Genomic DNA, 23,153 nt, shown 5'->3' on the forward strand with positions numbered 1-23,153 from the left:
ATAATAACTAAAATCTAGTAAGAACTTCCCATGTGCCAGACACTGCTTCCCAGCCTACAGCAGGATTTCTCAACATTGGCCTTACTGACATTTTGGACCAGAGAACTCTTTGCCGTGGGGGACAGTCCTGTGCATTGTAGAAAGTGTAGAGTGTTCCCGGCCTCTACCCATCAGCTGCCTGTAACACTTCTGCCCTCTGGTTGTGACAACCAAAAATGTCTCCTGACATTGCCGGAAGTCCCCCCCCCCGGAGGCAAAATCACCCCAGTCAAGAGCCAACATTCTACATGTATTAAGTTATTTAATTTTCACAACTCTAAAAGACAGTTGCTATGATTCGCTCTATTTTAGGGGTGAGGAAACTGAGGCATGGAGTAGTTATATAATACAGCCAAGTTCCCTGGGTTTTAAGGGGCAAGAATCAAGACACTCAGCCAGGGCAGACTGATTGAGATCCCATGACTTTATTCACTATGCTTCATTTAACATGTTGAAATATTACATTTAAAAAATGTAAAATGCAGTAAGCCTTGTGTTTGCAATTATGGGGAAATCTGTAACAAGCTGCATGACAACCAATAATAGTACACAAAAATAGCATAGTAACATAGGTTTAAATCACAGGGGTGAAATCATGGGAGCTTTATTTCTTTCTATAGTAGTGTTAAGTCATATTTTTTAAATGTAGGTGGAGGGTTTCATAGACTCCAGGCAATACTTCTAACCTTATTTCTATCTCATTTTCAAGAAGAATTGGCTGAAATTAGTTCACCCCCATTCATTCTTTGAGACTCTCGGCTCAGGCACTACCTCCTCCTGCAGGAAGACCTTAAAACAGTGTGAGGCATATAATAAGCACTCCACAAATGGTCGCTGCTATTGTTCCCTCCTGCTTACAGATCAGGAACGGAGGAAACCAGGATTCAAGACATTGCTCTAAAACTTATGTTCCTTTTGTCATCCTGCCCCCTAAATGATTCACCCACCAGATTAAGTATCAGAAAGAAGGGAATGAGTGGCTACCGCACAGGGTTAGACCCAAGTCAGCTGGCTTCAGGCCTCAGCTGGATCCCGCAGACAGAACTAAGGAGGAACCCGCTGGGTCTGGGAGAGAAACCGATGCCTTGTGCTTTGGTGCCCTCTGCTGGTCAAGGACTCAGCTGCTGGGAAGGCGCATGTGAATTTGAGGAGCAGGAGAGGAAGAGTGAACCCGTGCAGCAATTTGCAATAAAATCTCCCTAATACCTACGTCGATTTTCTCATTTTTTACAAAGAGGAGCAGAAACGTCAGGGATTCCAAAGCTGAGTAGAACACAAGCTTTAAGGGAAGAATATTTTAAAATGTTACATTTAAAAGAAAACTATTCAGACATTCCTCTGAGCAAGGTGCTGTGTAGGGTATCGTCACATCCATTTCCCTCATTTAACCCGATTTGGGCTGGCAGGGAAGGGATGTAGGCAAAAGGGCAGTGGACTTTGAAGCAGAGAAGGAGCTGGAAGAACAGTGGTCGTCGCACACTCACTGCACACACACACATACACACCTAGTCTGATACACTAATAAATGGATTCATTGATGTTTAGGAACAGCAGCGTTCTAACACCCTAATGTTTGAGCTTTCACATCAGAGAAGTGTTGGATGGTTGTTATTAAGGCACCAAAACGGAGGAGGAGTTAACGTCCACTGAGGGTGCACACTGGGGCAGGCCCTTCACATGAGATATTTTAAAACCCTGTAAGGCGGGAATTATCATCCCCATTTTGTAAAATTCTAAACAGTTAAGTAACTTGCCCACAGTCACCCAGCCGGTGCGTGCTTAAGCCAGGTGCTGGCCCCCCCTGAGTGCACATGGTTACCCCAGACCGGCCCGATCACAACGGAGGTGGGGGTGGGGGGGCGGATATTGACCAGAACCTGCAGCAGCTCCGATTCAGACAATCGTCTTGGAGCCCTTAAGGAGCAGTCTTAGCTGCAGCCTGTCAAGGAAAAGAGAAGAACACATCTTGGAAGGGGAAAAGCTGGATGCTGAAGATGAAATCAGATGAGCTTTCCTGGGGTGACTGGTTGTTCTGAATCATCCAGTGAAAACAAGCGTTTTGCCATCTGGTAATTACCTTGGGGCTGCGGTGTCAAGCCCCTCGCCTTCATCCTGCCCTCCCTAGGAAAACACTGGCCCCTGGGTGGTCCAGATGGCCAGAGGCCTGAGCACAATGAACAGAGGCTGCTGCTCCACGTGAGCCTGTTTGCCACGGGAAGTCCTCCCGTGCAAAAATACGTTTGGGCAGATTTCCCTCCTCCTGAATGGCTCGTTAGAGAGCCAACGACTTCGGGGAAGGAAAGCATTCAAAGACCTTGGGAACTCTCCGTGCACCCCTTCCCCGTCTCCTTTGTATTAACGAGCCGAGATGCTACCATCCTCTGGCCTTACCAGCAATATGTGTACTCACGTGGGACAGCCTCAAAGGGGCCAGCTCCTTCACCAGAGAAAAAGGAAGGAGACACTCCTTCCTGTCAGCACAAACACCCTCTAACTGGACTTTGCTACAGCCACCCGGGGATCTCTGACTCGCCTCCCAAACCGGAGAGTCCCGACCAGCCCTTGGGAGGGGGGAAATCCAGTAGAAGAGGGCAGCATTCACCACAGGGTGAGGGACAGATTTGATTACCCCTGATTCTCCACATCACACAGCAGTGAACTTGAACAGGATCCACCACGGAAGTCCCAGACTGCCTCCTGCTGGTCATTTTGCTCAGAACTTCTACTGCCACCTAGAACTAAGGTGATCTATTAGGTCCGGACACATATTCTAGCAGACATGACTTAGGACTCAACCTCCCCGAGCCTTGTTTTCATCACACCTAAAAAAGGACGATGAAAGTAACTATATTTAAAAGCGATACTGTAATGATGAAACCCATTAATACATCTGCTTGGTATTTGGCAAGCTGCTCATTCAGGTTTTTGTATGACATCATATTGATATTAACATTGATTTTATCATGGATAGCCATTGCCATCGGCATATTATCAACATCAATATTACAAAGGTCAAAGAAGTACTCATATATATCTTTGAGCGCAAAGTATACAGTTTATCCTCTGTGGTGATAATTCTCAACCTCAGCACTACTGACATTCTAGGCTAGAAGATTCTTCACTGTGAGGGGCTGACCTGTGCATCACAGTATATTTAGAAGCATCCCTGGTTTTACCCACTGGATGCGAGTAGCACCTTCCTGCCAGTTGTGACAAACAAAAATGTCTCCAGACACTGCCAATTCAGTGTCTCCAGGTGGGGGCAAAATCATTCCCTGGCTGAGAACCACTGATCTATTCACTGTGCCACTCCTTCAACTTTCTTTCATGGCAAAAGGGAAAGAAATTCTATTTATCATTCAAATGATGACTAAGTGACAGATACTTGAATTGTTGGCTCACTTTTTTCCCTCCATGCTGTATGCTAGGCCCAGTTACAGATGAAGAAATTTAAAAGTCCAAGCCCATTTCCCTGCACAGGTGACGAGACGTAAGGGAAGGCCAGGTGTGATACCACCGGAGAAAGGAGAGCACAGAGGTTCATTAACAGGTCTTAAAGAAGCCAGAACAAAAGCAGAAGTCACAGAAAGCAAACAAGAGAGTAGACTAAATGTCACAAAACTAAAAGAGACAAGGGCCCTCGGCCCAACTGGCACGTGTTAATCCAGAGGACAGGATCTGCAGGTTCTGGCCAGAGGCTCAGTTAGAAGCAAGTAACCAGCTTTGGGGGTCCACGGGGTTCTTTTAACCTAAAACTGAAGAGAACACCCTCACACTACAGAAGGAATCTTTCAGAGTCTATGAAGGTGAGTGCAACCGGCTGGAGAAAAACAGGTAGGAACCAAGCAGAGACTTCAGATAAAATCCACTGTCATTCCAAGAGAAGATTAGGTCTAAGCCAGGTACCTGTGTTCACCTGCCTGCATGGGATTTTCACCCTGAAATCCGTTCTGCTGGAATAAAGCAGATTATACACACTGACCTATTCACTGAGACTGGTATTATTAGGTGACTCACCATGTAAAAAAAAAGAGATGGAAGAGAAAGAAACAGACCAGAGTGACTGTCTCAGGGGAGAGCAGATGAAAAGAGGGATGCTTCCTGTTGCTTTAGTCATAAACATCTTAAGTGCTAAATGGGGCCACCTGTGTGACTATTTGCCCGGTGCAGAGCAAAAATTGTGGGAATGGGGGTTCAGTTGAAATAGTCTGGGGGCCTACCTCTGAAACTGACTAGCTAGGCAACCCTGGGTGGCTCATTTTTCTCCTCTGAGTTGCACTTTCTTTCTTTTGGAGTCAAGTAACAGCAGTTGCCTTGATTAGCTTCCTGCGAGGCGGGGAGGAGAGAGAATTGCGTGAAAGCCTTAATAGTGACCTCAGTGGAAGCAGAGAGAGTTGTGGGGCTCTCCTCCATCACTAAAGCAATGAGACAGTGCGAAGGGCCTGCCACCTAGATTCCCAGTCTTTCGCAGAATCAACTGGTCAACCACTTCACCTAATGTGAACTTTTGCTTATAGAGTCTCCATTATTGTCTTCTGATTCTGAGAAGTTCCCTCTGTCCAGCAGGTTTATTGGAAATCTACCTTCCCAGAACAGTTTCTTGAGCACAATTCTATATCAAAGGAAGAAATAAAGCCCAACTCTAACTCAACAGTCTCCACTATCATGCCTCGAGAACCCCACATCTGTCAGATTCTAACCCCTAGTCAATCCACCCCACCCCCAACCCCCAGCCAAAGACTGACATGGCGAGGCTTCCACCAGCCTTGCCAGTATGTAGGGGACAGAAGAGAAAGACCAGTCTCCCACTGGCTCCAGAGAATAGGTCCAAATATGTTATGGTGTTCAGAAAAATATGGTGCATTTGGTTAAGCATATTCCCCCTTCCATCTCTGAATCCAGGAGTAGCCACAAGGGACATTGCATCCATATGTTTCTCATTCATTCAAATGTAATTCACTAAAACACTGCTAAGCAGTGCAAGGCCAAGATGGGTTTGTGTGCTGTATCATTTATTAATTTTGTTTTTACTCCAGAAGCAGTAAATTATATTTTCCTGAGATCAAACACTCTCAACCCTCAAAATATTTACATTTGAGCCAAGCACAGAACCTCCACACCATACATGGTTGAATCATACAGAAAAATATATCTCAGCCCTGAGTGGGAAAGGATTCTCTATTAAGTAGTTTGAAAAAAAAAACATATCTAATAATTATAGTGGAATTTTACAGTTGGAAAAAAAGTGTGTTTCCATGATACAAACTACAAGACTGTAAGCCACAGAAGTTGACAATATCCTTTTGATTGTTGGAAACGTACAGAAGATGTCATGACTCACAAGCAGACAGGGGGACTATGTCAGAGTTGTTGTGGAGTGGACATGTTTATGTTCATCAAAAGAGGAACTGAAATTTGAAAAACACTGGTATAGAAGAGAAATATTACCTTTTGTCTTCCTCGAGAAATTTCAAATATATTTAATATTGATGAGTTTGTTTCCTGCTTCTTAATTTTGCAGTTAAATGTTTGATTTATAAGTAGAAAATTATTTTTCAAAAGTTTCTACTGTTATTACTGATATAAAATTAGATCTTTAGTCTCTGCTTAAGTAGTAATTCTTATTTTCTTCCTTAAAACTGTACTCCCAGGTTAGGAAAAGAAAAATCAAAGAAACTATTGAGCCAATAAGGATTCAAGCTCAGTTCAACCACTCCCTAGTTTAGATAAGTTGTTCAATCTTTTGAAACCTCAGTGGCTATATCGGTCAAATCCTTGTCATCCTCTGGCTTCCTTCCAGTGCCAGAAAATTTGTTAATCTTCTTAATGCCTTTAACAATGCATATTCTCCGAAGGAGAAAAAGATTAACCTGAAAAGAGGTAAAATCAAATATCTGAGGCAAAGGCTAAGAGCACAGACCTAATAGACCAGGACACAAATCCACATTTCCCCCACATTTCATGGTCTCTCTCAGAGTTGATGGCTCAGGTTATTATTGCTGTGGCTTATTAAGTAATGGGAAACCAGAAAGGGACATAAATTCCTAGGTTGGAGTGGTAGAAAGAATAATGCAACATCACCTCCCCATGTCCTAATCCCTGAACCTCTAAATCTGTTACCCTGTGAGCAAAAGGAAATTTGTAGATGTGATTAAATTAAGAATCGCGCGCGCGCGTGTGTGTGTGTGTGTGTGTGTGTGTGTGTGAGAGAGAGAGAGAGAGAGAGAGAGAGAAAGAGAGAGAGAGAGAGAGATTGTGCTGGATTATCCAGCTGGGCCCAGCATAAGGGCCTGCATAAGTGAATGAAGGAATGAAGGAAGCAAGACAGTCAGAGAAAAATTTGAGGAGACACTGCTGCTTGCTGTGAAGATGGAGGAAGGGGTCACAAGCCACGGAATGGAGGTGGCCTCTAGAAGTTAGAAAAGATTAATGATCAGGGTAAGGAGAGAACCTCAGTGGATGGGGTTTATTCCAGGAAAATTCCACCAGGAATATGTCACATCTTGACTGATTTACTCCAGTCCATCAATAGCTTCACTCATGTTAGCAACAATTTTGAACAGTGTAATATTAATCATTAAAATCATAAAACCGGGGCACCTGGGTGGTTCAGTAGGTTAAGCGTCCAACTTCGGCTCAGGTCATGATCTCACAGTTCATGAGTTTGAGCCCCACGTCGGGCTCTGTGCTGACAGCTCAGAGCCTGGAACCTGCTTCAGATTCTATGACTCCCTCTCTCTCTCTTCCCCTCCCCCCGCTCATGCTCCGTCTCTGTCTCTCAAAAATTAAATAAACGTTAAAAAAAAAAAAATATATATATATATATATATATATGTAATCATAAAACCATTCACCATCTTACAATTTCTGACCAGTAAAAATATTCGAGGCACACAGCAATTCTTGGTTTCACTTTGCCATCTCATGACATCTAGCTGATCCCCAAATTGAAACGAACCATGAAAGACCTCTGACACCCCAGAAATCATCAGATCCAACCAACAAACTGTTTGAAGGTGACTTCAAAAGATGAGTTTCTGATGTGTTTCAGCAAGCAGTGGTGTGGTAGGGCCACTGTACGGGGTCTGAAGATAAATGTTCATTGTTCAATCATACGTATTTATTCCATTAGTCATCAAACTTTTGTTAATCACACCTATCATAGGAAGGAGATGATGAAAGGCAGAGAAGTTTCTTATTTGAGTGGAAAACAACAGTTTCAAAGCAGAGTTCATCTCCTGACATCAAAAGGGTGACTCCCAATGGCCTAGCTAGAAACCATATGCTGGTTTGGGCACAAATGCTGCCTGATCCTTCTGTGTTATGCTCTATTTTATCTGGAGACTAAAAATACAGATGAATGGATGGATGGATGGATGGATGAGCCCATGATATGGAAGATGAATATTTGTGGTCAGGAATGCAATTAGGGCAAAGACAGAATGAGACTTCATCACTGCTGTCAAACAGTCTTACAAAATACTCAGCTAAAATCATTAAATTTAAAATCACATTCACATTAGCATCACTCCATTTACTAATTTGGCTTGTGCCTCTTTTACTAACCCCCCTGCCTTACAAGCGTTTCCTGCTTCCTCAGCCACGGCAGAACATTCTTCTGTCCTACTCACCTTCTTCCTACCCCTTTCCACTCTACCCTCACCCTATAAAAACTCAACTGAAGATAGCTAAGGCATTCCATTTATCTTTACAAATTGCCTGATAGAATGTTGAAATTCAATCACATCTATTTCACTTTGTAACTTACATCCTTCCTCTTTTCTTTTGTCTTAGTGTCAGATTTCAGTTTTATCAAACACATTGTACACATATCCTCCATTTTATGCCTCAAATCCATTTGGAAAAAAATGACTGTTAGAATGACTGGTTAAGTTCCTCCAAAATACCATGGTCCTTGGAGTATCTTCAGCCATCACAATCAATTGTGGATTTTTTTGGTGTGTTTCTTCAACTTGGTCTTATAAGTGACAGGCATTTATTTTTTCTAAGCACCAGACATCTGTACCATGCCCCTGTCCCTAGCACAAAATCTCTTCCCCTGCCAAAGGCCTTAGTACAGTAACAGTTATATCCAGCATATATGGAATATTCACTGTGTGCCAGGTTTTGGACTAAGCACTCTCACACAAATTACCTCATCTAGTCCTCATCATGACCCTTTGAAGAAAACACTATTATTAAACCCTACTCTAAAGATCAGGCACATTGAGATTAAGTAAATTTTCCAAGACCCTAAGACTAATGAGTGATAAACCAGGACTTGAAGCCTGCTGGCCCAGGCCAGAACCCATGCTCTTGGCCAGGATACCACGTGTCCTTAAAAGAGGAGTTGGAGGAGGAATGTTCTTCCTTTCTCAGACCAGTTCCTCTTATCATTCATCATTTCAGTGAGTGTGAATGGAACGCTTCTTTTTTTTTAAGATTTTTTTAATGTTTATTTTTGAGAGAGAGAGAGCACAAGCTGGGGTGCAAAAGCAGGGCAGGGGTAGAGGACAGAGGACCTGAAGTGGGCTCTGCGCTGACAGCAGCGAGCCTGATGTGGGGCTTGAATTGAGGAACTGTGAGATCATGACCTGAGCCAAAGTCAGATGCTCAACCGACTGAGCCACCCAGGTGCCCCTGAATGTAACATTTCATATGCCCAACGACCTTGAATTTTCTCCACTTCCTCCCATCCCATCCAAACCTAGTAATGCTGGTATCTGAAATTCACCCGTTGGCCCTAAAAGATTTTTAATAGTCCAGTATGTTTTTATTTTGTTGAAATTCTCGATCACTGACTATTTAAAACTATACCTTTTGGGAAAGCTAAAGACGGAAGCTTTATGATTATATGAATATTATACTAGGTAATTTGAAAAGTTCATCTGTAACATCTAACTGGACAATAATGGTCTCTCCCTCCTCCCTTCATGTCCCACTTGAGAACATCAGTGTTTGCAGTGGAAAGCCATAGTAGGAATATTGTACTCAAAAGTGAGGGAGGCCCAAGAGCAAGAAATAAAAGTAGAGAGTTTTAGTTATATAACTGCGATGTAGCAAGAAATTAAGAACCTGAAATATTAGGTTCAGGTAAACATTAGATAACATGGGCTGGCCTGTCCCCAGTCCTGCCTGTCTTTAAAGGATTAAGTTAAGTGGTTCTAGGATCCTCTGACCTGACTGAAGCCCATGCTCTGTTTGAGGAACTAAAGAGTTCCCTAGAAGCCACATCCCCCTACACCATCATGCATCCTGGATCTCAATCATGTGCTTTGGACCACTAGGCCACTATTTGGGCAGAATGAAGTAAAAGGAACCCAGCCAAGTCTGGTCTTTGTTTTTGTCAATGCTCAAACCCAGAGCAGCCTTCATGATCTAACCTAAGATGCTTAGACAAGTATACTTTTGTCAATGTTTATGCAAACACATATACAGTCATTTTCTCTCTAATCAAAATGGGGTCACACTGAATAATAACTACTGTTTTACAAACACGGAGTTGGGGCTAGCTTAAAGGTAATTATGCTAAATTCCGCATCCTCAGTTGGATTTTCCATGTCACATTAGGACAAATATTACAGACTGAACACTCAGTCCTCCAGCCACCATGTATGGCACCCTCCCATGTACCCAGCTAGAGAGCTAAAGGCTTAATTTCCCAACCCCCTTGCAACTAGCGTTTCCCATGTGACCCAGCTTCTCCCAAGCGATGCCCTGTGAGAAATGGAGGCAGAAAAGGCAACCAAGCAGCAGAGCTGATCAGCATCTCTGACACACACAATAATGGAGCAGTTGGGTTTCCCTGTGGCCACTGTCACAGGGGTGCTAGTGTCCATGCCCAACTGTGTGGCAACAAATGCAACAGAAAGAGCCCTGTTTGCATTCTGCACATCCTTCAAAACGTCTTTACCGTCCACACTCTCCACCCTAAAATTTGCATTAATTTTCTTGATTTGGTCGGTCGTATCAAACTTGACCTCTTTCAAGCAAAACGCATTGTAGTGCCCATGGGTTCTGGACAGCTCCTTCGCTGGAATCTCATTTCTGAAGCCACCACCCACCTCCCTAAAGAGTCAAATGCAAACTAGGGAAATGTGGATTTCTTTTATTGATCTCAAAGTCACTTTAGAGTTAAGCCTGTTGAAGTACAGATTTCTGAAAGAAACAAAAATAGTGATCACTTGTGTATCATTCATTATTCCTTTATTCAAAAACATTTAATGGATGACTCTGCGAGGTGGAGGGTTACACTCCCTCCTCTTGAGGAGCTCCCAGTTTACTGAGGGAGACTAACAAGAAAACAGGAAACATTAAGTAGGAAGGGCAGAGAGCAATGAGCTCCCAGCCTAGCCTTGGGGGGGGTCAGAACAAGTTTTCCCTGAGGAAGGGAAGACTAAATAGTGGCAGTGAGGCAAAAGTTAAGGAGGGCTAAGAAAAATCGTTTTAGGCACAAGGAACAACATGTGCAAAGGCCCTGAGGTGACAGGGTCAAGAAAATGACTCACTCAGTGTTCACGCTGTCCAGAGTATGACATGGCTGTTTTATCAAGGCCAAAGCTGTTAGGCAGAGTCCAAATTATTGAATTTTTTGGACAAACTTGGTTTAAACTTGATCTATTTCAATTTGAAAGAAGAATTTTCTGGCAGAGTACATCTTAGTAAGGGAAGAGCAAGTGTAAGCATAACGTAAGAGCAGATAGGAGAGTAAACAGAAGACTGCCAGGTACTTGAAGGCAGGGAGGGAAGAAAATATTCCAGGAGAGATGAAAACTCCAACAAGGAGCCTACTGGGGTGTCATACCAGTTTGCACAGAGATGGCCCCAACCTTCTGGGGCGAAACATGGGGTCCAGACTGGTGCATAATTTCAGAGGAACCAGAATGCTCCTCCCCTCTTCATAAATCTGCCACATGATGCTGACCCAGGAGAGTGGGGGACTCAGTAAATGTTCCCCTTGCATAAATAACTTGCCCAAGCAGGGCAGAAAGACGGTATCTGAGAGAGCAGGAAATATGCAACATGTGCCCAGTGGGAAGAACTGGTGCTGCCCCCTGGGCCTGGTTCCTGGTCTCCCCAGGGCCTCTCCAGGCCCCTGCTGGCTGCAGCCTGAGTGACTAGTTAAGGAAGAGAAGCTCCCATCTGAGTGGTGAGAAACGAAAACCCAACACAGGGTGCTGAGTGGGAGAATTTATGGTTCATCAACTCTCTGTTCTCTATTGAGATAAATGTCCCCACCATGGCTCACGCAAAGGCCGAGTCCACACCACCGAATTGAAAGTGATGTAAAATTTAAAAGCCCTTTTTCAAAGATCTCGTTCCAGAAAGCCAAAGCCAAGTAAAATACACGATTACTTCCAAGATGAATGCCTCTCCTGGCAAGCTTTCCCGCTCTCCAGCTGTACGTTGGGGTTCCCTGTCTCAGTGCATTAATTGACGCTTAAATCCAAATTTTATTGTTCCTTGTATGAGGAAACATCTCCCAAATTTAAAAGAAAAAATTAAAAACTCCCTTGCATACAAAATGCAGCAACAACTTTGGGCCCGAGGAATTCCAAAATCGAAAGAATATCTTCTTTTAACCCCTGGCAGTTCTGGGGGCAGGCTGCATTCCCTAGCTAGGATATAAATCAAGAACGTCACACTTGCAAGGAGGCTGCTTTGGGCTTGAATCCCAGCTCTGTTGCTTACTAATTGTGGGCTCTTAGAGACTCCTTCACTTCCCTGAGTCTTGATTTCATTGTCTTTAATGGAGATGATAATAATCCCTCTTTTTGGAGTATTTGCGTGGCTTCAAGAAACACAGCTCTGCTGGTGCCAAGCCCAGGATTCAGCTCACGGAGAGGGCTCAACACACAGGGGTTGGCTGTTCGGTGGATCGGCGATTTCCCTGCCTGGGGAAGAACGAACTGACAAAGGCAGATGCAAGAAGAACCTGGCAGGTCATAGTCCACATCGGATTCTGATTCCCGCTTGCCCACCAGCTTCAGAGATGTTGGGCCACCAACCTCCCAGGTGGTACTCACAGAAGGGCAAACAGATAGAAAATCCAAGAGCAAATGAGAGTAGTATCAATCTACTATGCTTTGCTGGTTGACAAAGGACTGGATGACTTAAACAACAGACATATACTTCTCACAGTTCTGGAGGCTGCAAAGTCCTAGATCGAGGTGCCAGCACATTCACTTCTTGGTGAAGACCCTCTTTCTGGCTTGCATATGGTTGCCTTCTTTTTTTTTTTTTTATTTTTTTTTATTATTTTTAAATTTTTTTTTTTTTCAACATTTTTTTTATTTATTTTTGGGACAGAGAGAGACAGAGCATGAACGGGGGAGGGGCAGAGAGAGAGGGAGACACAGAATCGGAAACAGGCTCCAGGCTCCGAGCCATCAGCCCAGAGCCTGACGCGGGGCTCGAACTCACGGACCGCGAGATCGTGACCTGGCTGAAGTCGGACGCTTAACCGACTGCGCCACCCAGGCGCCCCTGGTTGCCTTCTTGCTGTGTCCTCACGTGACCTCTTCTTATAAGGATACTGGTTCCTTTATAAAGGGGACTCCACCTTCATGACCTCATCTAAACTTAGTTACTTACCTTCCAAAGGCCCCACCTTCCAATGATGCTACACTGGGAATAGGGCTTCAACATATGAATTTGAGGGGCGGGGACACAAACATTCAGTCCATGATACCATATATTAATGTATTTATGCACTGCTTTAACAAATCCCAAGGTCACTTGCAAAGGCCATAAAAGTTAACACAAGGAGAGGACAACAGCACGGTGCCTGGCTATGTGGCTGCCAATGTGAGCCTCTTCTCCACCTCTCCAACAGGGAGCTATCCTGGCAATGAGTCAGAGGAAATTCCAAATGCTGTCATGAAATTTATAGGTTATTGCCTTCTTTTCCTATGTCAATTCAACCCTGGGCAGTTATCCTGATATAAATTGTACATCCTCCCCTAGCTACCTTCTCCCGCCTCCCCCCAAATACTGGTAAAAGGATGACAAAATTTCCTGGGGGAAAAAATTCTATAGAGGGCTAGAGTAGGTTGTAAGTCTGAGCTCATGATGTTAGGGTTCACGAGGTTTGGCACAGGCTCCTGGATACAAGGGAGAACCCTCAGGTTCATTTTTTTTCATCCAGAAACTGTGGTTATAAAGAAAATAGAGCAGTCCCTAGCTCAGTACCTGGCACATGATAGGCTCTGCATAAATGTTTTCAACTCAGCTAAATTAGAAAATGGTTTCCAAATGAGCTCTATCGAAACATACATTCATGCACGTGCACACATACGTACATGCACACACACACAATATGCACACACACACATACATACTCCAGCACATCATTTAAAAGGAATGAAGTACTGATAATGCTATAATGTGGATGAAGCTTGAAAACATTATGCTAAGTGAAAGAAGCCAAATTAAAAAAAGATCACATATTGAATGATTCCATTTAGATGAAATATCCAGAATAGGTAAATCCATAGAGACAGACTACAGACTGATGGTTGCCAGGGGCTGAGGGGTGCATGGGAACAGGAAGTGCCTGCTTAATGGATACCGCTCTCCTGTGGAGTGTTGAAAATGTTTCAGAACTAGATTGGGGTGGCCGTTGCATAATACAGTGAATGTACTAAATGCCACTAAATTGGACACTTTAAAAGGACTAATTTTCTGTTATGTGAATTTCACCTCAATTGAAAAACAAAAGTCTCCAGCCTAGGTTTTTAAGACCTACAATAAGTGTTCCTGGTCCCCCAAGCCTTCTTCTTCACCATTCACACTAATCAGACCCTTCAAAGAACATTTTCCTAATCCCTACAACATTTGACATAGGGAAAACTCCTTTAGAGGCAGATCAGGTATTGGGGACCTGAGGCTTATAAAAATTAGGGAAACCATTTAAGAAAAAGAATGCAAGATTATGATATAGAATCAGGTACAAAAATATTTAATTAGCATTAGAAAAGAAATTACAGAAAAGTGCAAGTTTTCAAAAGCTAATACTACAAACTTCACAAACCCCACTGAAAAGAAAGCATGCTTTCATTAATTAATTGCCTGGCATATATCTACAATAGTTTTTCTCCTAGATATTTTAGCTGCATACCTTTAATCACCTCTATTTTATAATATTATCTGTACAGGGAATAGAAAGATAATTCAGGGGGCTCCTGGGTGGCTCAGTCGGTTAAGTGTCCGATTTTAGCTCAGGTCATGATCTCGCAGTCATGAGTTCGAGCCCCAGGTCGGTCTCTGTGCTGACAGCTCAGTCAGAGCTTATAGCCTGCTTCATATTCTGTCTCCCTCGCTCTCTGCCCCTCCCCCACTCATGCTCTGTCTCTCTCTCTCTCTCTCTCTCAAAAATAAACATTTTTTTTAAAAATTTTTAAAAGAAAGATAATTCAGTCTTCATCTGGCATGCGGACTGAAAATTGTATTTTTATTGATAGTTTAGAAAAGTTCCTTTCAGCTTCTCAACCCAGCATTGGTAATATTATACATTTGGGGATTGTGCTGAAATCTGAGAAAACCTCTATTAAGTTTACTTCATGTATGAGTTGTAAGACTTCAAGATTTTAAGTCTTCTTGCATAGTGACTAAATGTAGATACCCTCACACAGCTCCTGTGCAAGAAACCCTAGGACAAGTTCAATTGTGAGACCACCTATGCCCCTGAATTTTGTGTCAGGACACCTCGTGAATCAGCCCAGATGACAGGGTATTCCTGGAGGCCATCTCAATGGTGGGACAGCCAGTGAAAACAAAATCACACACAGAAGTGGCTGAGCACTACCTAAATGGATCGTAGTAAGCACAGAGCAGAGGGAGCCCCAACTCAGTTCCCTTAACTGGACCCTCAAAATGCATGAAACCCCTCAAGCAATGTCCTATAGGGGGAAATGTGACAGAGGGGGTAATCAGAGTGGGAAAAGACAATGGTCTTAATCCACCTGAGTCCAAATACCTTAATTTTGCAAATTTTGTAAAAATCAATGGCAAGCGAACATTGCAGGGGCCCTCTAGGCTTTGGCAGATGAGATTTTAGAAAATTAAGCTCCACTGACTTCACTGTAAACCCACCCCTCTTCTGGATAGAGACAGGGAACATGAGGCAGCTCACCTTTTCTTTTGTTCTTTTTTCTTTTTTAAGAAACATTAAATTTATAAGAAAATAAAACATGTACATAGAAGCTTAAAAGCCAAGCAGTACTTAAGTAAATTACAAAAAGCACATGATCTGTCCTCCTCCTAACCTACCCCCAGTCCTAGTATTCATGGTCCCCCAACTTAGACACTATATATTTTCTTTCTATTGTTCGAAATAAAAATTTAATTCTCTTTCACCAGTAAATCACCCTCTTTCTTCCTCCTCCCTCCATGTCCTCCATAAACCAATGACTTTTCACCAGACTTAGAATCCAAGCTACGTTTTCCTACGTGGTCTAGCCCCTGCCTTCCTCACTGGCCTCATCTCCCACCACCCACCTCCTTGCCCACTCTGCCAGCCACATTAGCCACCTTTCAATTGTTCCTGCCCTGTGGCTTCTGCATATTCCTTCTCCCTGATCCTATCTCCCATTTCCTGATCTGAACATTCGTTTTCCTATACTTAGTTGTATTTGAACATCCATTCTTCTCTTTACTCTATTGCATTTTTTTTTATAAATTGACCCTAATTTTTCTTGGAACAAGTTGATATCCATTCATCCATTTAACAAATATTTGCTGGGGCTTAAACTAGGTACAAGGGACACAGTGATGAAGAAGGAAGACATGTTTGCCCTCACAGCCCCTACATTTTCATGGGGAAAACCAACAGAAAGAGGAATTAACATGGGGTATGATGAGTGTCATGATGGCAGAAGTTCAGGGGAAGAGTCAAGGAGTCCCACCCCAGTCCAGGTCATCAAGGACGGTGTCCCAGAAGGAGTGGCATTTACACTGAGACTTGGGAGTTGGAAAAGAGCCCAGCAAAAGTAGGCTTGGGAGGAGGGTGTTCTAGGCAGAGGGAAAAGCAAACCCAAAGAAAGAAACAGAAGAGTAGTGCAATCAAGGTATTGATACAGGTCAGCTAAATCTTCAGTGTGATATTCCCCCTGGAGAAATGAGACCGGTGCATTTTCCAGCTTATGGTTGGCAGCAATAATTTATTAATATGTGAGCCTTCAGTAAAAGCCCTCATCATCAACACTCTATGAAATAAATACACTACTAGATACCAAGAACATACCTCTGCAAGGATGAGACCCAAATCTGAGTGAAATAATGCATCCCTACACATTAAGAGATCGTTCCTGTCTACTTGCCTTTAGGAAATAAACCATCATATCGATTGGGGCGTGAGTCTAGCAGTTTTTGTCTACCAGGAGTCTCAATGATGATACGATAAAAGCAATATTGATACTAGCGGAAGGTACCAATTTCTGAGTGGGAAGACTTCAATATTTTTCAATAAATGGCATTGCCATTTCACAATAACTCTACAAGGTAGGTGTTATGATCCTTATTTTCAACATGGAGGAAACTTGGCTCAGAGAAGTTAAATGATTTCCTTAAGGCCACACTGCCAAATATTCTTAGCCAAAGTCCAGTCCATGATACCCCACTGGCCAAATGGGTCTTCTAGATACCTCCATTCATCTTTCTTAAGGTCCCTTTATGACCCTCTTGTAGGCAGACAGTGCCTTCGTGCTGATCCTGCTTGCTGCTATTCTAAGCAATTCCCGAAGCTCTGGAGCGTGCTGGTTTGGGGGGTAAGGGGACTTTCTCCCCATTTCTTTTCTTCCTTCCATCAAAATATACCTGTCCTTATTTTCATTTCCTCGGGACCCTGCTTGTAAAAGCAATGTAAAAAAGTATAGTGGGATTAGGAATCAGGAAACTGGAGTGGATGATGTGCATTTCCCCCTGCTAAAACACTCAATTTCTACATCTGCAAAATAAATTCTTGCGCAGATTTAGACGGGACAATAGATATAAAAGCTCTAGAGAAATCAGAGTGAGGGAGCTGATGTGATAAGCTCATTCAAATAAGGTTTTAATGGCTGCTAATGTTTTAATTATGTTTGCATTTGAACGAAGAGCCTTCAATGCCTTAAGGGGAAAATTCAAACTAGCATTTCAAACTCCTTGGCAAGCCAGTCTGGGACATCTTGGGATATATGAGGGAATTAAAGGTGTTCTATAAAGAATCCCTCAAATAATCTATAGGGAAATCAGTCCATTAACAGGGACAACCCCAGTCTACAGAGCTGATCTACACCCACACAGAAACTTCCACCCAGGGAAGATCTTCTAAAGCATGTGATTCCCCATGAGGGCCATCAAAGCACAAAGGGTTAAGGAGTCAGCAAAGGGATGAGGAGGTAGAGATTCAGGCAGGATTCAGCTATCTCATTTAAAAAAAAATTTTTTTAATTTTTTTTACTTATACTTGAGAGAGAGACAGAGTGCAAGTGGGGGAGGGGCAGAGAGAAAGAGAAACACTGAATATGAAGCAGGCTCCAGGCTCTGAGCTGTCAGCACAGAGTCCGACCCAGAGCTTGAATCCACAAGCAGTGAGATCATGACCTGACCCGAAGTCAGACATTTAACCAACTGAGCCACCCAGGTGCCCCTCAGCTATCCCATTTAGATAATACAAGTGAAATAGTCCAGGTTAGTGCTGGGTTTACAGAATGTCAGAGCTGGAAGATACGTGACATGTCATCTGACCCAGTGCCCCTTTTCATAAGAAATTAAGACGCACAGAGATAAAGCAAATTGGCCAGATCCTTCAGTGACAGAACTGAGGCCAGGCCCAGCAACAATCTCTCCTCTCTCACCAAAGCTCTTTTTATTAATCTTGTTGCCTCGTTAAACCTCAGAAAATGTCAATTCACCACCCACAACCCATCAGACTTATATTTCATGAGTGCCTCCCTCTTCCAGGTAGTTGGACAATTATTTTCCAACACACTGACAAGCCAATCTAGTTTGTCAAGCTGCCAAACACTCAGGATTTCACAAAAGACCAAAAGAGCCAATAGTCTATTTCATGTGTAACACTAACTGGAAGAACCCAGGAAAGCATGATTAAACCTTCAAAAAATACAGAGACCAAAATGCTTTTCATGGTTTTATTTGCTTCTTGGGTCCTCCCATCGTTCTACAAACATTTATTGTGTACCCTCTATGTACCAGGCACTGTATTTAGCCCTGGATAAGCGAAACTGAAGAAAACACAACTCCTACCCTCCAGGAATTACCAGACTTTCAAAGAAGCCAAACACTTAAGTGCAGTTCCATGTTGCTTTTTTTTTAACATTTTATTTTATTCTTTTGAGAGACTGAGAGACACAGAGCATGAGCAGGGGAGGGGCAGAGACACAGAATCCAAAGCACGTTCCAGGCTCTGAGCTATCAGCACAGAGCCCAATGTGGGGCTCAAACTCACAAACTGTGAGATCATGACCTGAGCTGAAGTCTGATGGTTAACCGACTGAGCCACCCAGGCGCCCCTCCATGTTGAAAGGAACAGCTTTGAATCCAAATGACAGCCCTGCCTTAGTTTAAAGCTAGGTTCTCTTTTCTGCTTATTATGGATCTTTGATAAGAAATACAATTGCTGAGAAGTCTGTTTTGCTTGCTGTTTGCTATGAGCATTGTGAGACCTTTCCTGATTGTAACCCGCTGTAGAATGGGCTGTAAAACTTCCTAAATGTAGTCTGATATGTAATGGAATGAGTGATTGTATACAAACTAACCGGCATTTCTCGCTTCTGTAAACCTGCTTGCTTAGCACATTCCTCACCTACCCCCTTCCCCCTTTCTTCCTCCCACCACAAGTAAAAACCTCCCCTGTGCTATTTGTCTCTGTCTATAAAAACGCTATACCAACCCTAATCGTGGCCTCTTGTGTCACCGGCGACGAGTGCGCAGAGGACCAGGTTCGAACCTGCAATAAACGACCCTTGCTGCTTGGCTTTGACTTACGACTCTGGTGGTCTTTTGTGGGAGGTTTTGGAACTTCAGGCATTACAATGTTGCTTTTAAAAAGGTACTTTTCAAGAACCTGTGGCAACGTAGTGTGGAATAGAAAGTATTTCTTTCATTCATTTGTTCAATAATGACTTCAGAAAGGAGCTAATATGTGAGCTGTATCTGAAGAATGAGCAGGATTTTTCCAAGTAAGGAAGGTGAAGAAGGCCACTCCTGGCATGAGAGTTGTAATGTGTTTAGGAAACTGATGGTAGTTCCATGTAACTGGGGAGTGGGTTGCTTGGGAAGATTGATAGGAGACTGTTGTCTGTTGCTGAGCAAGAAATTACCCCCAAAACTTAGAGGCTTAAAACAATTATTTTTACTATACCTGACAATTTTGTGGTTCAGGAATTTGGGCAGAACTCAGCTGGGAGATTCTTATGCTCCAAATGACATCAGTTAGGGTCACTCATTGATATCGGTCTTTTATACTAGCCCAAATGGCTTCACTCAGATATTAGTATGCAAGGTAGATAGAAAAGGTAGGCACCACTGAAATCAACAACAGAACATCTATGCCCTTTCAGGGTAGTTGGACTTCTTACACAGCATCTCAGAGCGCTCTGAAAAAGGAATAATAAAATATCCTAAGTGGCAGAAAATGGAAACTGACATCTTTTTAATGCATGGACCAGAAATAGGCAAAGGGTCACCTCCAACATGTGACCATGGTAAAAATAGTCACAAAGCCCACTCAGAAACAAAAGGAGGGCACACAGACCCCACCTTTCCATGGGATGAGTGTCAAGGAATTTTCCACCACCTTTAATTTGCTACAGAGATGACTTTGGAGAAGAACTCCAGGACCAATTTGAGAACCATACTAAGGGGTTTATATTTTATCCTGTTTGCAATAAACAGAGATTTTTTTTCCTAGGCAGAAAAATAAGTTTCCTAGAATTTTTAGAGGACAGTCATTCCCAAGTCATGGTAGATGAGTGAAAGAAGAGAGTCTGTTGACCAAAAGACCACTGAAGAAGCTACTGCAAGAATCCAGCTGGACTCTTTCTTCCTAATTCTCAAGTTAACCCTGAGGCCTATTAACACAGGAGGAAGAAGGACTGGCTTTGAGCAAAGCAACCAGCCGTGAGCAACATAATCCATGAACAAGATTTAGTGATCACTTGGAATGGAAGGAGAAAAGAGGAGCAAAGGAGGAATCACAGATACCTCTAAGGTTTATAGCCTGGGAGACTAAATAAATGATGATTCCATTAATAGAGATGGGCATCTACTGGTAGTTTATTATTTTGAAGGCTGACTACTCTTGGTGGGTTTGTTGCTCCTATAATGACACTCCACTCTTATGAATGCCTATCTCTTATTCCTCCCGACCATCATTCATTCACTTCCCCATCCCTTTCCTTCCTTGTGTGTAAGGAAAAACTCATATATGTATATGTATATATACATATATATCTATGCATATGCATATGCATATATATGTATATATACATATATATATGCGCATATATATGTATATATACATATATATACATATATATATATATAAATTTATGTGATATTCTCTGTGCTACCAGCAGGTCAGCACAGTCCCTTATTCATTCTCTCCAAACCTGTCCATCCCTCATTTCACAGAGAGTTTAAAGCCTTCCTGCATAAAAATCAGCCAGAGGACTAATGAAAAATTCCAGTTTCTGTTGGCTACTCCTGTGGATTCTGACTCAGTGGACCACAGAGGCTACCAGGCTTAGGAACCGCCATGGCAAATGACTGATTACACTGGAGAGCAACAGTGGGTAACAGAAACACACCCAAGGTGCTGATAGAAATGGAGCCCAGCCCTGTTGGAATGCTTCTTAAACACCCTCTAGTAACACAGAGCATTTGGAAACGCAGAGCTTGGTGTTTGATGAGAAACAGGACCTTGCTGTGCTGGTTTCTTTCTAGTCTTTAAATGTGATCTTTTATCAGAGGCACATATGTTTTCTATACCTTCACATGTGGCTGCAGTTAGGCAGGAAACAAATTCCCTACTAGTTGAAAGGTTTGGCCTCTCTTTCACGCCCACCAAGCATCATTTCTATCCTCTGCTAGGGAGACCCCAGGGAAATAATTAATCAGCTTGCCTGCCTGCAACACTTCCAGGATTTGGGTCATAAGAAGTACACTGGTCCGAACAGATGGCAGAGAAACAGCCTGGACATCACCGTTCTCCTCCAGCTGCCACCACCTCTGTGGTCAACAGTGCCCGGCTGCTTCCATAAACTTCCTCCCCATATGGCTCTGTGGCTCCAAGGAGGAACTCCCTCCCCCACATATCCCCAGGTCTTCTCTCTGGTCCTGCTGGATAATTCGTGTTTCAGCTGAAGACCCAGCGAAGCAAGTATGATGGGCAATTTCATTTAAACATCCATAGCCTTCGGGAGTAGGCACAGATTTGCCTCCCGAGTGGCCAGGCCCCATTAGCTGCATAGGTTTGAGCTAAACGAATGGCACCTGGAAGCTTCACAGGCATGCACGTCGAAGCCCAGGCCCTACTGGAAATCAAAGGAGGCCCCAGACAGTGCCATAATTTTAAGATCCCAGTATATTAAAAAGTGACGAATTGCCAAAGCAAGGTGGCACATCGACAGTTACCTGAGGATGCATTCTTCTTTCATCCTTGTCAGTGTGACTGCTCACATCAGCTCACCTGCAAGGATGATGATAAGTCCAAAGTGAGGCTCTTCATCACATAAATGCAACCAGTTCTCTGGCCTGGCCCCCTCTTGTCTCCCACTAAACTAGACCCTGCCTAGAAGCTCCAACATAACCCTGTACCCAGGAAATTGGTGGTTCAGGAACAAGAGAGAGCACTTGGGTGGAAGACCTTACGTTTGATTTGACATTCAGTCGGAAACTCAAAGACTACCCTAAAGAGGGCTGCGTCCCGTTCTTTTTTTTTTTAAGAGGAGTCTAAGACATATTTTTAATTACAAGCAATTGTGAAATGTCCTGCGGTAAGTATCTCTTTTGTGCTTGGTGTTCTGTGTGCAGTTCGAAAGCCCGGGGGACTGCCTTGCTGGGCAGGAGTTACCACTGATGTCCATGCCCTTGACTCTGCACACTCAACACCTTTTCCCTTACTACTGGAAGCCCTGTGTGCCCAGTTGGTTAGGATGATGACTGTTATTCCCATTGTAGAGATCCTCAAGCTCAGACAGTTTGCATAACTCAGCAATGCCACAGTGCTTGCAAAACCTGAACCAGGATTCGAACCCAGGCCTGCCTGACCACCAGCCTGAACACCACCCTTAACTGCCTGACCTATGGTAAGGACTCCTAACTGGCCTGCTTGTCTTCGGTCTTGCCTCATAAATCCACCCCAATATGGAGAAATAAATGTCCAACGTGATGTATTTATTGTTCAAAGTCACACGGCTAATTAAGAACACGTGTATGACTTGAATTTCCTTCAAGTGTTCCTGCCATTGTCCTCTGTATTTGATCGGTGTGGTAAGTGATACTGAATAAATTAAGATCCTCAAAAAGACTTGCCTTGGCTTTGTGTGCAATGAGAAGTTAACTGCTTAGGGACTGATTATGAAGGTTCACCATCTTATTAGCAGCAACGTTATGGATCCACAGAATGTACTTGGGCAGAGGAGAAACTGCTGTTTGACATGAGAAGGCAACAACATCCCTCTTTAAGACTTTTTTTTCAAGTTTATTGATTTATTTCGAGGGAGAGAGAGAGTGCACACACAGCAGGGAAGGGGCAAAGAGAGAATCTCAAGCAGGCCCTGCACTGGCCGTGCAGAGCCCAACGCAGCATACTGTGCGATTGTGACCTGAGCTGAAATCAAGATTCGGATGCTTAGCTGACTAAGCCACCCAAGCATCCAACAACGTCCCTCTTTAAATCCTTGTGGTTGTCGACATAGATGTCAAAGGTGGTGAGGGTGGGCCCAGAGGGGAGGACTGGGGCGCAAGCAACCCAGGTCTCTTGAATACGTGGCATCCGTGTCCACAATACGGTGCTCATGATTTTTCTTTTTGTTTTTTCTGTAGAAGACAATTTACAGCTTTATGTTGTCACAGAACAGTAGAAGCAACGGCTCAATTTCCCCCAATCT

General features: G+C 43.3%; 1 long non-coding RNA gene across 1 annotated transcript in view; it reads right to left on the minus strand.

Annotated features, from left to right (window-relative positions):
• Nucleotides 1-4,842: 4,842 nt before the first annotated feature.
• The window catches only part of LOC131494499 (uncharacterized), a 40,515-nt gene continuing 22,204 nt past the window's right edge, over nucleotides 4,843-23,153 (minus strand). The window contains exons 2-4 of the long non-coding RNA XR_009253437.1: nucleotides 21,676-21,730; nucleotides 19,403-19,637; nucleotides 4,843-5,909 (exon numbers count right to left, since the gene is read on the minus strand). This is a non-coding gene — a long non-coding RNA (uncharacterized LOC131494499). The remainder of the gene's footprint in view (nucleotides 5,910-19,402; nucleotides 19,638-21,675; nucleotides 21,731-23,153) is intronic.

This window comes from Neofelis nebulosa, chromosome 14 (assembly GCF_028018385.1).
Source record: "Neofelis nebulosa isolate mNeoNeb1 chromosome 14, mNeoNeb1.pri, whole genome shotgun sequence".
Taxonomy (NCBI): domain Eukaryota; kingdom Metazoa; phylum Chordata; class Mammalia; order Carnivora; family Felidae; genus Neofelis; species Neofelis nebulosa.